Source organism: Pseudorca crassidens, chromosome 10, assembly GCF_039906515.1.
Source record: "Pseudorca crassidens isolate mPseCra1 chromosome 10, mPseCra1.hap1, whole genome shotgun sequence".
Taxonomy (NCBI): Eukaryota; Metazoa; Chordata; class Mammalia; order Artiodactyla; family Delphinidae; genus Pseudorca; species Pseudorca crassidens.
This window is the reverse complement of record NC_090305.1, coordinates 1,549,881-1,565,393: the sequence shown is the minus strand read 5'-3', so window position 1 is coordinate 1,565,393 and position 15,513 is coordinate 1,549,881. Positions and strand designations below refer to the sequence as shown.

Below are 15,513 nucleotides of genomic sequence, written 5' to 3'. Positions count from 1 at the left end.
TAGAAGCTTATTTACTCCATCAGCCATGTCCTTATTGATTCCTTAATGCACTCAACCTTTCACCTCTGTAGACATACACATGTATTTTTGCCATGTAGACAAAATCTGGGCTTTATCTATTTGATTTGCTTGGGCTGAAGGTTCACTGGCCACAGGCTGGGTTCTGTTGCTCAGTCTTTCCACCAACTAAAGCTATTGGGAAAGCCATTCATACCGGCTCTGTGTTTGCAGAGGGGAACAAGATACTATAATTTGAGTTTAACAGAGCATGGCCAGAACGTATGTACATTACCCAGAGTGCAGGAAGGGCACTTGGCCAGGAGAAGCAGATGCATAGAGACAGGGGGTTCTTTCTACTTGCCTGGGCACTTGTCTGGGCCTCCCCTTCCTTGGCCATAGCTAGCTCTTCCCTGGCGGACCCTGCCTGCCTTACTCCAGCACAACCAGTTAAGAAGCATGAAAGACAGCTTCAAGACGGCAGTATAGGAAAATCCTGCACTCACCTCCTCGCCTGACACAACAAATCTACAACTACGTGCAAAATAATTTCCTTGGAAAGGAACCTGAAAACTAGATGAACTGAACCCATAACAAAGGTAGAGGACAGCGTGGGGATGGGCAGGAGAGGCAGAGAGAGGGTCTCACTAAGGAAAAACCCACACCCCACCCATGGCAATCCACAATTGGGAGGGATCACAAATGTACGAATTTTTTCCCTGAGGAGACAGGGATTTGAGCTTCACATCAGGCACCCCACCTCCCGGATCCTCCACATGAGAGACAAACCCCCAAACACCTGGCTTTGAAAACCAGCAGGAGGACGATCAGGCTGCAGGCAACAGAAAATCCACTCCTGAAGGGTCCACACGCAGACACACTCAACCTAAAAACCAGCACAAAACACCAGACTGAAAAGCACACAGGCTGTAAGTGAAGGGGACCCACTTACTACTCTTGAAGCATCCGCCAGAGAGGTCGCAACCAGTTGGGATGCTCCCCAGGGACTGAGTCATTGCTGGATTTATTTCTGTGATCTCAGGCTACCTTGCTAGCACCAGTGCTATGAGTGCCATTTTGAAATTCTCCCTCTAATCTGTCAGCTCCTGTGGGTGTGCCCTACTGAGAGCCCTGCCCACTCCTGCACCTCAGCCTCAAGGCCAGCTAAGCACCAACCCCACCCCACCCCCAGGGTGTACAGTGGTTGAGGGCAGTCTTCACAGCCATCAAAGAAATAGCCCCACCAACTAGTGCCCTGCAGGAGCAGCTGTGGTCCTGCCACAACAGGAAAGAACGTGCAGCCCAGGTAGGGGACGCCTTCACAAAAACGTGGAGGTTAAACAACATGCTCTTGAACAACCCACGGGTCATCACAGGAGAAATCATAAATACCTAGAGACAAATAGAAACAGAAATACAACATACCAAAATCTATGGGAGGCAGCAAAACTGGTTCTAAGAGGGAAGTTCATAGCATTACAGGCCTACCTCAAGAAACAAGAAAAATCCCAAATAAACAATCTAATTTATACCTAAAGGAATTACAAACAAAGAAAGAATGAATACTAAAATTAGTAGAAGGAAGGAAATAATAAAGATCAGAGAAGAAATAAATGAAATAGAAACTAAAAAAACAACAGAAAAATCAAAAAAATAACAGCTGTTCTTTGACTATATAAACAAAATAGACAAACCCTTAGCTAGAGTAAGAAAAAAAAAGGACTCAAATAACTTCAGAAATGAATGAGAAGTTTCAACTGATACCACAGAAATATAAAGGATCGTAAAAGACTACTTTGAACAATTACACACTAACAAATTAGACAACGTAGAAGAAATGGATAAATTCCTAGAAATATACAATGTTCCGAGACTGAATTATAAAGAAATAGAAAATCTAAATAAACAAATAACTAGGAAGGAGATTGAATCAGTAATCTCAAACATCTCCCAACAAACTAAATCCCAGGATAAGACGGCTTCACGTGTGAATACTACCAAACATTTAAAGAAAGGTTAACACTCATGCTTCTCAAACTCTTCAAAAAACTGAAGAGGACAAAAGTCTTCCAAACACATTTTATGAGGCCAGCATCACACTGATACCAAAACTAGACAAGGATGCCACAAAAAAAAGAAAATTAAGGCCAATATCCTTGATGAACATAGATGCCAAATTCTTCAACAAAATATTAGCAAATTGGGACTTCCCTCATGGTTCGGTGGGTAAGACTTTGTGCTCCCAATGCAGGGGGCCTGGGTTCGATGCCTGGATGGGGAACTAGATCCCACATGCATGCCGCAACTAAGAAGCCCACACGCCGCAATGAAAAAAGATCCTGCACGTCACAACTAACCTGGCGCAACCAAAATAAATAAATAAATATTTTTAAAAAATAGCAAACTAATGCAACAATACATGCAAAAATACATTGAAAGAATCATATACCACAATCAGGACTTCCCTGGCGGCACAACAGTTAAGAATCCATCTGCCAACGCAGGGGACACAGGTTCTATACCTGGTCCGGGAAGATCCCACATGCCACGGAGCAACTAAGCCCGTGCGCCACAACTACTGAGTCTGCACTTTAGAGCCCACAAGCCACAACTACTGAGCCTTCGCACCACAACTACTGAAGCCCGTGTGCCCTAGAGCCCATGCTCCGCAACAAGAGAAGCCACCGCAATGAGAAGCCCGCACACCGCAATGAAGAGCAGCCTAGCCCCCAACTCACTACAACTAGAGAAAGCCTGCAGGCAGCAACGAAGACCCAACTCAGCCAAAAAAATAAATAAAATTTTTAAAAAAATAAATAAATTTATTTTAAAAAAGAAAAAGAAACATATACCACAATCAAGTGATATTTATTCCAGAGATGCAAGGGTGGTTCAAACCCTGCAAATCAATCAGTGTGATACATCACATTAACAAAATGAAGGCTAAAAATCACATGATCATCTCAATAGATACAGAAAAGCATCTGACAAAATTCAACATCCATTTATGACCAAAAGAAACGAAAACAACCAAGTGTGCATGAAAGGCACGTGCCTCAACATAATAAAGGCCACATATGACCAGCCCAGAGCTAATGTCACTCTCAGTTGAAAAACTAAAAGCTTTTCCTCTAAGATCAGGAACAAGACAAAGATGACCACTCTTACTACTTTTATTCAACACAGTATTGGAAGTCATAGCCGCAGCAATTAGGCAAGAAAAAGAAATAAAAGGCATTCAAATTGGAAAGGAAGAAGTAAAACTGTTACTATTTGCAGATGACATGATACTATATACAGCAAACCCTAAAGACTCCACCAAAAAACCATTAGAACTAATAAATGAATTCAGTAAAGTCACAAGGGATCTTCCCACTATAATAGTCACCTCTCTACCTGATTTGCACATTGGATTTTAGTAAAGTGGCTAATTTTTGCATAAGTTAACCAATGAGTAACAATCATTCATCCTTCTTCCCTTTTTTTTAATGAGGTTGAGCAAGAAAAGACTGCAGAATAAACATTAAGTTGTAAACATTTAAATACAAATTTATTTTTCACATCAGCTCACCTAGGGGGAGAGGTGGGGAATAGACACCTCATTTCCTCCATGGACATACCTTCTCATAGCTCTAATGTACAAGCGAATTCACATCAATCCATTTGCCCCACAACTCATAAGAATTACGACTCAGTTGCCTGAAGCAGCTTACTGTTTGTTGCAGGGAGCTCTGTGGGACTTGTGATTGAGTCCCCGTGACACCTTCCTGCTTTGACTCCTAATTTCCATACCCAACACGTGTCCTGGGGCAGAAAGTCAGATTGAGATGGAACATGATTACCTCAAATAAACCAGTCAAATTGATGTGAGTGCCATGATGCATGCCAACAAAGAGATTAAATGGTCTTGGACACCTTGTACCCATGAGGCTTCATTGAGGTACACATCATACATCAACAGACAGGATTTGGCACTGAAAAAATGTAGCAGGGAAAGCTGTAAGTCTCCTACACACACAAACTGTGCACACTGATTTTCCAATGCATCTTTCACTTACCCCAGGTTCTGTACTGAGTGGTTCTCATTGTAAATAACTTTGTGACAGGTCACTTGTCAAATGAGCTCACCACCTGTCCTACCACAAAGTGTGGCTGGGGAAATAAAATTATGTATTTATATTTACCATTTCTTTTTAGTTATCATCAACACCATCAACTTATTATAACAGGTAATGATACTCTCAGCACTGATCATTTAAAGTGTTTTACATGAAGCTTTGCATGTCTTGGTGATACCAACCGGTTTTAGGTGGACAAGGCTTTCTAGTTTTTGCTGGTTAGTTCACCTGTGATTACAAAATTCCACTAACATCTAGGAATGCCCTTATATATATATTTTTATAACTTTGCCCACTCTTCAGCACCTCCACACACCAATAACTTTATTAAGTTATATCTTCCCCAAATCTCTTAGCATATAGTAAATGTTCAATAGAGACTGCAAGAAGGAACGGGCAATCTTACATGAGTGTCTCGTGTGCCTACTGCTGTGAAGGAAAATATTTAAGGAACCAGATGCCTCAAAGATGTTAAGAACCCCTAGAATTACCTGCACTTAAAAGAGAAAGGTGCCTCATGAGGGCATTGTTTAAAGCCCTCAGGGACAACTCCAGTACAGGGTCGACAAGACCAGCTCTGGAAACAGTGGGTCTCAGGTCAGGTTTGGGAAACGTGTGATGCTGGCCTCCTCTGAGCAACAGTTCCCGCTCTGAGAAGTCCCACAGAAGGAGCCCTGCTCAACAGCCCTTAAATCTTCCCTTTTCCCCCTCCCTTCCTCCCCCCTCCTTTTTCCTTCCTTCTTTCCTTCCCTCCCTCCCACTCCCTTCTTTTCTCACTTTCTTTCTGTTTTCGGGGCCCCTCACAAGACTAGCCAAGCGCACTCTTTATAGAAGGATTCTAGTCTCCCAGGATGACTTGTGCACAAAGAACAGAGCCTCCATCGTGTGGACGAAGACCTCGACTCTCTCAGAAAGATTCTCCTCCGTGAAACAGGAGAGTACTTACCCCCCAGGGGGATGAGGAGTCACCGAGTTAGTACATGTGTGACGCTTAGAGCAGCAGTACACACCGTCAATACTGCACAAATGGGAGCTATTGTTCTTATATTATTATTATTATTATTAATTGCTGAGGTTAATCATCGAGCTAGGCCTGAGTGAACCTTCTTTGAAGTGTTAACTGGGGTATACGTTCAGAACACCCTTCTTGGTGGCAAACATTTCTGAATCAACAAATGAACTGGCTGCTCCAGGACTTGCTATTTTTAACATTTTTTAAATGACCTCGCTTACTGTTCCATGGTGGGTAGGCAGCTGTTTGCAATTACAGCCGTATATGTGGTCCACAGGTAAGCCAGGGCTGGGGAATCTGGCCTTTTGTAAAATGTTTTCAAGTAACTTGCTGCCACATTGCACTTGGCAGCCAGATCACAGCCAGTGGAAATGTGCTAAAAGAGATGGGCAGAGCGAGGCTCCCTAAAAACAGAAAAGTGACTCATGCTCATAAACTGTCATTGCCATGGCAACTGTTCAAACACACTGCCCAGTCTGGGCCTGGCGGCGGGCGGGCACCTCAATGAACTGTTCACTGGCCTGTTGTTGAGAGTGTCTGTTTCTCACTTGGGCTTCTTCGGTCCTTACTGGTGTGGCCAGGAGAGAAGTTGCTGCTGAAAAGAAAGGCCTCCTCAGCCGGGTGGGGAGAAGAATCCCCTTCCCTGATGGCTGCAAACCCTGAAACATGTGTGTCCAACTGCACCCCAGCCACCATCAATGAGAGTGTGTCTGGACTAGGGTGGGGGAGTGGGCCAGTGCCTCGTTTTAAAATCATGAGATACTGAAACCAAGCAAATAGTTAAACAAAAGATTTCTGGCAAACATGCCCTCTTTTCATCACTGTGAAAGCATCATTTCATCAAGCTTGAGAATGTAGAAAAGGCAGTTTGGGAAACTCTTTATTAGCAAAGAGCCTTCGCTCATTAGATCCGCGTCCATTCAGGCTGCCCCGTTCCTGGCTGTGTCTCTCTGGATGGGCCTGATTTCCCCATCCAGCTGGGGGTGTGCTCACACAAGCGAGTGCGCATGTAGGCGGTACATGTGTGCACACATGTGTAGAGGATGTGTGTGGCGTGTGTTGGGTTGTGGGTGTGACCATGTATGTGCACGTGTGTGGTGTGTGTGTGTGTCTAACAAGGGACAGATGCTCCTGGCACAAGCAGGAAGGATTCCTACTCCAAACAAAAGCCAGTAACTCGGCTTTACGCCTCCCCCGCGGTCACGGCCAGGGCCGAGCTTCGCACTCACTACACAGTCGCGGGGAGATGACCACACCAGGCGCGCACTCGGGAGAGGGAGAAAGTGCACAGAGCGGCTCAAAGCCGCCACCTGGTCCCATGCATTTCCCTGCATTTCCCCTGCATTCCCCTGCATTTCCCTAAGCTGGCTCTGTCAGTGACTGCCAAATATTTAACTAGGACATCAGTTGCTATTACTTCTCTCTAATTTGCCCATGTTTACTGCCCTGGAACAGAAGGGGAAGCAGTGGGGAAGAAAGGAGGGTAGGGAGGGAAGGAGAGAAGATGGAAAGGGGAAAAGAGAAGTGCTTTAGACACAAGCCCAGGAGAGGGCCAAGGAGGGGGACCCACGCCAGCCACCCTGGCCCTCGGGGCAACAGCCTGTCTGTGTCTGGGGACAGGGGAGTTCACGGCTCCACGCTGCCATTGCCCTCACCCGAGCGTTCTCGCCTGGGCTGTGCCAGTCGGCCTGGGTGTGCAGGTTCAAAGCTGGCTTTGTGCGTCCATTCCCTTGGGAAATGTATTGACTCTTCCCCCAATGCACACTTTCATTTAATTGTTCATGTTCTTGTTCTTAATGAGAATAACACGGTACTCAGGTACAGAAGCCAGGTGTTCTGAAACAGTCATCTTTCAGATAAAAGCTTGGTGGGGGGGGACAACCATGGGGTGTCATCTGTCATCTCCCAAATTCACAGCCGTCCCTCAATCCCAGTTTTCCTTCAAATAAAACCGAATCAAAGTATGATCATTACCAACAGCTGATGGGCATAAATGACAGCAGCAAGCCATGCAGAGCCTTTGTGATCAGGCTGGTTTCCCCATAAAATGCTGACTAAACAAACTTCCAACCTCCATGTCCATCTGTCTAGGGATTTTAAACATGTTCAACGGACTCATTCACAGAACATTACAGCCAGAAGGGAGTTAGAGATCATCTGTGCAAACGTCTCATTTTCGGATGAGAAACCGAGGCCTAACTGTACAAAACGACCTGCCTGAGAGGCCTCGGCAGGTTGCAGGGAGCCAGGCCAGGCCCTGAAGGACATGCCCGTGACGCAGAGCAGGCGGCTCAGGGCTGTTTTACCAAGCGGGTAAGCGGGCCGCTACCACCTGCTTCATTCAAAGAGGTGCTTTTCAGTGAACCTGGCTGCAAACACCACTCTAAAGAGAGGGGTGTGTGGTTGGTGGTAAGGATGCACACAGCCGCTCAGTAAGGTCCGCCAGACAGATCTCTCCCACGATACATTCGCTCCCAATTAACCTTCTGCAGAACAAGATACCCTTCCACTCCCTCTGAGAGCATCTGTGTCTAATCGGCCTGGATGAGGACGGGCGAGAAGGTGTCACCAAGGAGCATTCTTGAACTTGAACTCAGGCACTCAAACTCCCATGAAATATGTGTCTGTGCATGTCTCGCTCAGAAAGAAATACGAGAGCAAAGTTTCCTTCTTTGGGGGAAGGAGAAATAGGCCAATATATTACAAGCTCAGTGCATAAGAGACTTTGGCAAACACAAACTGGTCTGTCTGCTTTATTACTTCTGAGATTATGTGGAAACTAGGTGGGTGGCAAAGTGTAACTTCCTCCTGAAAAAAGGGTAGAACTGACTGTCGATCCACCTCGAGCTGTGAACTATCTCAGGGACAGGCCTGGACATCTTGACGTGGACCCCAGGCCAAGCAAGGGGAGGCTGAGAGGCAGAGTTTGCAATACCTTGGGGATACACGATCCACATGTCTGCAAACGTCTTCGTTTTTTCATTCCTCAAATTTTCCACTAACATACCTGGGCTCAGGCTCTATGCCGCCATTTTCCTACAGTTCTCCAAGCCTCTCTCACACCCACACATAGTACAAGGCCTCAGCTGAACCCCACGTCCCCTACTGCAGGGTCCCGTGGTGCTCGGGTGTCCCTGCCAGGCTGGGAGTTACCGATGGTGAAGCACACCTGTCCACGCACACCTGTCTCTCCACGCCCAGCAGAATGCCTGTTACACGGAGAGCCCTCAGCAAGAACGTACCGGCTGGATACACACCCTCTCTGCTTTCGGAGGCTGTGTTCCAAGTACCTCTTTTAAAACTACAAAAGGAAAAGCATTTGTTTTTCTCCAGTCTTGTTTTCTTGACCACTTTCCTCCAACAAAGTACTTTTAAGTGGAGCACGGATTGCGGAAGATCAGGAGAATTCACTGCCGTTTGCACTGGCTGATGATTTAAGACTCCCACAAAATGGTTCAGACGTGGGGCGTTCGGGACACCTTGAATTTGAATCCTGTCTTGAAATAAAGCAGACCCTAAATCCCATCTCCACACAACTCTGAGTCAACAAGTGTATCTCGTTCACTTCTGGCTCCCAGTAGTTTTCAATAAAACGTTGTGGAACAATGTCCATTTTTCTCCTACGCCAAGGAAACACTGTAACGTAACATTAAGGTGCAATCAGATAAGTTAGCCACGAGCCTGCCGTAGCCGATACACTGCTCCAAGTGACCATCAGCGCTACAGAGCCATAGCACCTGGTGGCACGAGCGCTCGAAGTCACCCCCGAAACAGCAATCTGAACACATTCTGAATTATTTGGCTGCCTGCCCCCCAACAACTGGGAGCTGCCTCAGTACAACGTCCACTTCTGCACTGGGCTTCACGAGACTGTGAGTGCCAAAACGTATCGCCTTAATTTCAGTGTGCTGCTAAAACAACAGGTTTATCATACAAAGCAGGGGTGGGCACGCTTTCTCTGTAAAGGGCCAGAGAGTGAATATTTCAGGCTTCCCAGGCCCTATGGATTCTGTCACATTTCCTCAGCTTGGTGAGAGTGTGGGGCAGCCGGAGACAATACCTAAGTAAACGGCGTGTCTGGGTCCCGAGACGGTGTTCTCTACAAAACTGGGCTTGGGCTGGGTTTGCCCACCCTGATCTCAATGATGCTTTGACGCAAACGAAAGCAAAGAGAGTTAAAGGAAAACCTCCTAATGGTTTGAGTAGAGAGAAATGATGGGAGAATGGAACCATTTTGTGGAAGAGGATAAAATGAGGATACCAAATTAAAAATGGAAAAAAACTAAATCTTAATTGTCAACACCACATTCACATTGAAAGCAGTGATTTGGTAGAGTCCCTTAGAGCACTGATTAATAGATGTATCATTATAAATATAAGTGTACACTTGCAATATAAAATTCTGTAAGGTGCCTATACAATTTATAAGTAAAGGGAGTTTCCACATAGTTTTATGACTGTATATGCTTAAGTATTAAAACAAAGATAATTTATTTAAACACTGAGGGATTCTGTGCGAATTCTTCCTTTAAAAGAGGTTTGTCTGGACATTTCTCAAGGCTGAGAACCACTGGCCTAGATGGAACTGATGTTCTGTCCACCCTCTTCATCGACTGGGAAGCTCAGTAACAAAGCAGCACCAAGGAGTCAAAGGCCAGACTCCAGGCAGGACTCGCTCAAAGGCCCATGTGTCGCATCACAGCAGCTCCTCAGTAGGAAGGGGTCTTTGCTGGATGTCGGGTTTCATTTTGGCCTGTTTGATTTTGTTCCTTTAGTTTCAACCTTTCAGACAGTGTTTCAATCAACACGGAAGTGAGAAAACGCTCAGGTGTGGGTCTCTTTGGAGAGAGTGTAACAAAGTCTCTGAAGCTGACACATGTGTGCACGCACACGCATACGCACATGCACTCGCACGTCGAGCAAACAAGCTTCTGCGGGCGTCCGAAGTCTGGTTGGTTAAGCCCTCAGCCTCCCCACAGTTGTCAGCTCCACTGCTGAGTGGGGCTTTTTGTGAATATTTTTTATCCAGTTAGGGACGTTTCTCCCTATTCCTAATTTGCTGGGAGTTTTTATCATGAAGGAGTGTTGAATTTTATTCAGTTTTTTTCTTCATCGATCAACACGGTCATATGATCTCCCCTTTTTTCTCTAGTAATCTGATGAACGTATTGATTGAGTCCCAAAAGTGAAACCACGCTAACTTCCTGGAATGAAGCACACTTGGCACAATGTATTGATATTATCCTTTTTATACATCACTGGATTTCATTTGCTAATAATTTTGTTAGGAAATTTAGCATCTTGTAATTTTCCTTTCTTGTAATGTCTTTTTCAGATTTTGATATTCAAGGTAGACTGGACTCATAAAAAGAGAAAGTATTCCCTTTTTCCTATGTGCTGGAAAAGTCTGTGTAACATTATTACCGTTTCATTCTTAAATGTTTGGAAGAAATGACAAATGAAACCATCTGGACCTTATTTTACCTCATATAAAGGATCCCAGAAATCCTACTTCGCTTTTTCATAATAGGACAAAAGTCAACACAGACATCAGATTATGGACTGGAGCCGCCCACCTCCAAGCACCTCCCACTCTCATCTCGTCCCCAGGATGTGCAGGAATGGGGGCCCCTGGACCACAGCGTCATCAGCAGAAACCCTCCAGCACATCTCAGCCGCACAACAAGTAACCGCAGGCCGGTGGAATCGGTACCAAAATTGACCGTTTGACACGCTTCCCTTGCTCTCTAGGGATCCAAATCTTGTAAGACTCAAGTTCCGAGGGCCCTAGATGGGTCAGAATGAACCACATTCTGCTAGGGTAAAAAACAAGCCTGGACTCTCTGGGCCTCCTCCATCAGAGATAATTCAGGTGCTTGCAGTGTGTCTGTTCCGGTCCATCCAGCGGTCTCGCTGTGCCCTGAGGCCCTCTGGGCCCAGCTGATGGAGCAGTGCCTGCCTGGAGCATCCCTGCCACCGGCACGGAGGGAAGGGGGAACAGGGAATCGGGTGCCCAAAGTGGCAGGTATCACCCACACTCACATCCCACCAACTCCAGAGGGACAACCCAAAGGAGCCCAGCAGGGCAGGGAAACATTCGAGCCACATGCTCTCAGCAGATGAGAGCAAGGACCTCGGCATCCCGCCCCCCACCGCCCCTCGGCCACCGTCCCTGAGCTGCTGTATCCTGGATGAGCGACCTAACCTCTCTAGGCCTCAGCTGCTTCATCCCCTGAGGGAGGCTTGTGACAATTTGCACCAGGTACACAGTGAGCACTCAACAATGGTAGTTATTATTATTATTATTTCTCACTGTGTACAAGAATTCTTGGTGGGGGTGGGTAGGGCAGAAAAAGGAGAGAGAGAGCAGACTGGGAACCATTTTTCTAAAGCTTTGTGGTTTCAGGTAAGACAAGAGCACTTCCCACCATCACCCCCTAACACACGGGGATGTACACAGACACACACCCACACCCCCACACACATACCCACACACCCCCAGACACAAACACCCACACAGATACACACACAGGGATGCACATACGCATACACACACAGGCGCTGACCTCAGCTTCTGCACCCAGGTCACAGCTCGCAAGGCAAGGGCTCTGTGAAAACGTGTCGGCCCATCAGTACTGCAGCAAGCATGGGCCGATTCCCAGGTGCTGCCACGCTGATTACAGTACGTCCATTTCAGGGTCATCCCAGGATATCATTTGGGTCATCTGGATGAGGTTTTGTACCACTAAATCGTGTTGTTATCTCTAACAAGTGTTATGAGGTTTACAAACGTAGATCCATTTAAAGTCCATTTTAAAGGGCATAAGCCCCAGCTGGTGCCAGGCTACTCTTCCAGACACACACACATCTTCCGGGAGAGCTGGGGGGACCAGGACAGCATCCTCAGGGAAGAGGAGACACAAATGCCTCCAGGGTCCCCTGGCACCCAATGCGTGCTTCCAGCCAGGCCACCAGTGAGAGGTGGCTGGGGTTTCTCTGTGGAGGCTGGAAGAGTATCATAACTAGAAAGACCTTTCCCACTCCAAGATTATTTTAAAATCTTTTCCGTGCTCTCTTTAATATTTTCATTGTTTCATTTGTTTTACGTTTAAAGCTTTGTTAGATCTAGAATTTATATGGAGCTAATATTTGAGATAGGGATCCAGTTTTATTTAGATGTTTGAATCTTCATGGATTCCCTTTATCAAATACTGAATCTTTGCAGGTATTAGGGTCAGTGCGTCCCACAATTTATCTGGTATAGCTAAACCCATGATTTATTTCTCTTATCTAATTGCATTGGCTAGTACCACCAGAACAATGCTAAATAATAATGGTAAATGTGGAAATCCTTGTCTTGTTCCTAACTTTAATGAGAATATTTCTATTTCCCCATGAAGCATGATGCTGGTTTGAGGTCGAAATAGGTACCTTTTATTTTAAGTAAGTATCCAACTATTGCTAATTTTAACTCCAAAATCTCAGTGGCTTTAACAAAAGTGTTTTTTTTTTTTTTTTTAATCAAATCACAGCCTGCCATGGGTCATGGGGCAATGAGGGCTCTGCTCTTTGCAGCCTTCAGGGACCCATCCTGGTACTACGACTACCCAGGGCCTCAGGGGCCTGTCTGGATGTCAGAAAAGAGAAAACATGGAGGGAATTGTCTGGGAGATGTTCCATGGACCAGGCCTAGAAATAGCTAATATCACTTCTTCCTACATTTCATTGGAAAGAACTCTTACACCTGCAAGAGAAGCTGACCAATGTAGCCTATCTCTGTGCCCAGGAAGGAAAGGAAACAGAGTTTGGTGAGTGCATTGCTGTGTCCATTGTTCCTATAATGCACACCTGTATGCATACTCATCCCTGTATGCAGTTTCATGTGTCTAAATATGTAGTTTACTGTGTCAGTCGGGACTAGCTTGGTTATGCTGCAGTAACAGACAACCAAAATGTCTCAGCTAATTCCTTACTGAAGACCCACCCACCTATCCAATGCAGGTCAGGGGAGTGACTCTGCTCATCCCAGTTACTCAGGGACCCAACCTGACAATGCTTCCATGACAGTTGTGGCAGGAGAAGAAAAGGCTGGAAAACCAGGCACCAACCACATCCTGTTAACCAAGGCCAGTCACGTGGCCATGGCTAACTGCCAAGATAAGGAGATGCCATTCCCCCAGGTGCCTGGATGCAGAGGTGGGCAACGCAGAGTGAATTGTGGAAGGAGCTGCCCCATCCGTGCGTATAAAACTATGAATGTGTGTTCAAAAGCCCATCTCACATCTAATCTGGTAATATTTTCATGTCCACAGATGTGCATTACTATCACCGGAAAATATGCACAAAAATGCACCTCCCTCCAAGGACAGGATCACGTTCTCAAAGATGGTTGAGACCTTGGTCTGCTTGGTACCAGAGCAAACTCAACAGAGCCTGTCCTGGAAGTGTGTCTGCATTTGTTTGTTGTAAAGCCGATAAACTGACCTTAACGGGTTGGACTAAACCATTCCACGAGTCTCCATTCCAGGGACTAACATTTATTGTGGCTAAAGATTATATTTCAGTTGGAATCTGTCAAATACCACAGAGAAGCCAAAACTGAACTCTCTGTTAGCAAAGGTCAAGATTTGTGGAAATTAAATACGAAAAAAAAAAAAATATCTTTGGCATTTACATTTTCGATAGTCTTCTCCTTCAATTTTAGAAAAAAATGACCCCTCTTTTCTTTGTGGATGGTCAGGTACAAAGCATTACAATAGAGTGTATCTATTCGAGGGAAATAGATCAGTCAACATGAATTAAATTCCTGCTAGGTGCAGCAGCCTTGGAATGTGGGTAATTTGTTTTTTCATTTCCAACCATTATTCAAGTTTCTAACCAGAACTTTCTTGGTTGTTGGATGGGTCAGAATAGGTCAGCATGAAACCTGAGTTAAAACTGCCATTTGGGATGGATGGCCTTCCAAGGTTTGTACAAAGTAAGCATGGTGGGCGTGTTATAGGATAACACCACCTGTCCATCAATACCTGCCCCGCATTTTGTTCCCTCAGGCCGCATGTTTAGAAGCAGCGCCTCTACCCTCACCTGGTGTTTGAGCAGACGGTCTGGCTAAGCTGGAAGCCCTCCTGTTAAAGAGACAGAGAAGGGGATCTTCAGGGAGCCCCTCAGCGTCTGGGACTCCACCTGCACCCCTGCCTTTCTCTGGCCTCAACAAGGTCTACCTGACTCTGCAGCCCCAACTGTCCCCAGATTCGCCCCTTTTGCTCACACTTGCTGAGAAGAGCTGTGCCCCAGATTCTGCACCAAACCACGGAGACACACAGCAGAATAAACGTCGGGCTCTGCTCCTGAGAAAGCTGCAATCCAGTACGAGAGCGGGCGTGTGGGGAGGGCAGCGAGCAGCCCCGCTGGCCACCTCGAGCATGTGCTGACTTCATCAGAGCTGGAATCCCACCCCCAGAACGGCAGGACTTCCGCGATCGTGACGTGCGCTTTCCTCGATCATCTGGGGACCCTGGAAGGCTTTCCCGCAATCTCCTCCTGAGGAAGGGGAAGCCCTCCAGCAGCAGCCTCGCCCGGCCCTCACCGCCCCCCACACTGCTCCAGTGCTGGCCCCTTGCCTGCCGCCCCTGCCGACTGCTGAGCCAGGGGGTCCTCAGGACCCTGCAGCCTCGACACTCCTTGTGTGAACCCACTCGGTCCCTGTCACCCAACACGCCGGGCAGTGGCTCTCAGGGCTCAGTCCTCCCAGACCCCCTCGTGCACCCTCTCCCGAGGCCTCCCTCCCCAAGGACACTCAGCTTCAGACCTTCGCAGGTCCACGACAAGCTGATTCGCTGGTGGCGTGACCACTTTCCTTCTAATCCTGGCAACACGCTGGCTTCATTTCTTCTCTTTCAGGCACTGGTGCTGGGACAGGCCTGGGTCTCTGGACGCCTGGCAGGCGAGGGGCCCTCTTCCCGGACAGTCCAGCTGCTCATTCTGTGGTCTGGAATCAGGGCACGGCCCACAGTTGTGCAAGCAGCACATTGCACAACTTCAGGAGGGGACTGCTGGGTCAGAGGACAAACACACACAGCCTCACAGAGGAACCAACCGCTTGGCAGAACGACTGCCCAGTGTTCATGCCTGTGAGCTACACCCTGTCTCCCCACAGTCCTGTCAACGCCTGAGTCATCAGCCCTCTAATGCGGCCATTCTGACGGGTCTGAAGTGGTTTCCATCACTACTGTTTCTAGAGCTGGACCATCGGTGACACTGGGCTCTTGTCATTCAGAGTCGGCCTTGGTCATGAACCCGTGTCTAGTGGGTAATCTGGAAATACGCTTCATCTGTATGGCATACTTTAAAGATGACACGTAATTGACAGCCAATCCCCCTAAATAT

At 46.8% G+C, this 15,513-nt stretch overlaps 1 long non-coding RNA gene across 1 annotated transcript in view; it reads right to left on the bottom strand.

Annotated features, from left to right (window-relative positions):
* The window catches only part of LOC137231477 (uncharacterized), a 42,046-nt gene extending 26,908 nt beyond the window's left edge, over nucleotides 1-15,138 (bottom strand). Inside the window, exons 1-2 of the long non-coding RNA XR_010946569.1 lie at nucleotides 14,936-15,138; nucleotides 14,212-14,252 (exon numbers count right to left, since the gene is read on the bottom strand). This is a non-coding gene — a long non-coding RNA (uncharacterized lncRNA). The remainder of the gene's footprint in view (nucleotides 1-14,211; nucleotides 14,253-14,935) is intronic.
* Between the last annotated feature and the right edge of the window lie 375 nt (nucleotides 15,139-15,513).